The sequence below is a fragment of the Tarenaya hassleriana genome, unplaced genomic scaffold (assembly GCF_000463585.1).
Source record: "Tarenaya hassleriana unplaced genomic scaffold, ASM46358v1 Cleome65, whole genome shotgun sequence".
Lineage (NCBI taxonomy): Eukaryota > Viridiplantae > Streptophyta > Magnoliopsida > Brassicales > Cleomaceae > Tarenaya > Tarenaya hassleriana.
In genome coordinates this window covers 239,511-241,991 of record NW_010969032.1, presented here as the reverse complement: position 1 = coordinate 241,991, position 2,481 = coordinate 239,511, and positions in this window count along the sequence as shown.

Below are 2,481 nucleotides of genomic sequence, written 5' to 3'. Positions count from 1 at the left end.
AATAGCTATACAAATTTATAAATATGATTGAATAAAAACTGACTTATATAACTGTAAAAATTCAATACCAGCGTTCAGTTACATTTCGAAGGGGGAGGGATATAGATAATTAACATATTATAATCACCAAAAAAATTATAAGATTATAACGTACTTTCTATATTTTCTCTATCCTCTTTAGGAAATGTTGTAAGATTTTTTAGCTGAAATGCCGTACATTCCAAGTGTGATATCTTACGGTCAAATATTTTTCCAAACGGATATATAATTAATGTTTATTATCGAGATATAATTAACAATAAGGAAAAAATAGTTTAAATTAATTTGATATTATTTCGGAAATGCAAATGAAACTATATTAATTTTCATTAGTTTTTATAAATGAATATAAATATTTAAAACTAATTTAATGATATTGGAATAATACAACTAACCTTATATTCGACGTGATATAATAAGATCGATATATTCATCTAGTTGATGAATAGTATATATAGTGTATGCATAAATGATGGGCGCAAAAGCTTATTAATATTCATGATTACGATTTTTCAATAAGCAGAGCCATAGGGAGAAAATGACAGCCGAACAATATTATGTGAATTTGATGATGTTTTATCCGTTCATGGATAAAAATATTTTCTAACCCAATCAATTATTTTAATTGATAAAAAAGGGGGAACATGTGGGTCCAAAAAGCATATTCCCTTTTATATGGATAATTACGTTTTCATTTGATCGAAAGTTCACATAACTTGATTAGTATCACTACTTTTTCTAATTATCATCGTGAATCCAAAAAAAATAAATCAAAGTAAAATTTCTTATTTAAACTGCTTTCAATGAGACAGTTTCACTTTCCTATATATAATGACAACTATGCCGGATTTGTTACTAAAAATAAAAAATAAAACATCCACATGATAAGGAAAAAATAAAGATGGGGAATGAAAATAGCAAAAACCATATATTAAATTAAATAGAATTGGAATCCAAAATCATTCGATAGAGACGCACCAAAAATAATAGTTTTCATAGAAAGAAAAATCGAAGAAGTACCCAAACAAAACAAAGAGTCGGCATCAAAGCCGCTAAGTCGGTCCAAACTACGCCATTCTCGCATATATATTAGTATAGAATCAATAGAAAGATATAAAAATTATAATATTTTATTTTCTCTAAAAAGGACCTCCACAATTTTACTTTTTATATTCTACAGTAAAAAGTATTTACTGAATAAATATATTTAATTTCCATGAGAAAACAATAATTGAAGAGGGCATAAAAGTTACTGTCGAAGGTGGAATCTATCCATCTCTCTCATGACTTCGATTTAACGTTGGTCGAAATTAACGGTTTTTCAAAGCTTGTGAGCTATGGACGAGTGGTTTAATTAGGTGATATCTTCTGTTACAAGATTGATTAATTAATTGGAAACAGTAATTATCGGAATTAATATAGGGAAAAGTGGGTGGAGAATTGAATTGGATATGGTTGCATTATGTAATAGTTTGGAGGTTAAAAAGTGAAACCCAACCAATAAATAAATAAATAAATCATTTAGGGAGAACATTCATGATGATCCAAAAGATTCCTATTGGGGACGTGTATAAAGTATAATAATAATGCTACTCGCCTCCTGTTTATTTATTTATTCGTGCACATAATTTCGTTACCGGTTGCAAATTACATTATCAAACGAATATTTTTGCCTAATCCATGCTCGTAACTCTCATGGACATTTAATGAAGCTATCGTATTATATATATATATATATATATATATATATGTGTGTGTGTGAGAGAGAGAGAGAGATTTTGCTTTTTTTTTCAACCCAAGTTCTATTTTTATTTGGAAGAGGCATTTATGCTGTTCTCTAAAAATTATAGTTGGTTTAAAAATCCGATGAATTTTCAAATTATAAAAAAATAAAAACAAAGATTCAGATTTAATTTGTTATTGCAGGTAGTAATGAATTATAGATGTTTTTAATAGGAAAACATGAATGAAAATCGATCTAAATCTTGTAGAAACAGTGTTAGTACAAACATTGAGATATGTATCCTTCATCATATTTATTTGACTTTAACTAATAGATATACATACATACACACTTACATATGCATATATGCATACAATATCATCGCATATATATATATATATATATATATATATATATCCAAAGTTGTATGGAGTACGTACGTGCTTGTCAACTGTTTTGACTAATCGTCAAAACCGAAATCATTTGCGGATCAATTATAGGTTATATCATTTATTATCGAATCTATTATTCCCGAGATGTATGTCACCACCACCGCTGCGACCGACAACTGATCCAATCGACCGAACCCGTTATTCTATCGATGATTATTATTTTTTTCTATGGTGGGGTGAGGGTAAACCAGTACTCAACACTGTGAGAGAGAGAGAGAGAGAGAGAGAGAGAGAGAGAGGGAGAGAGAGAGAGAGAGAGAGAGAGAG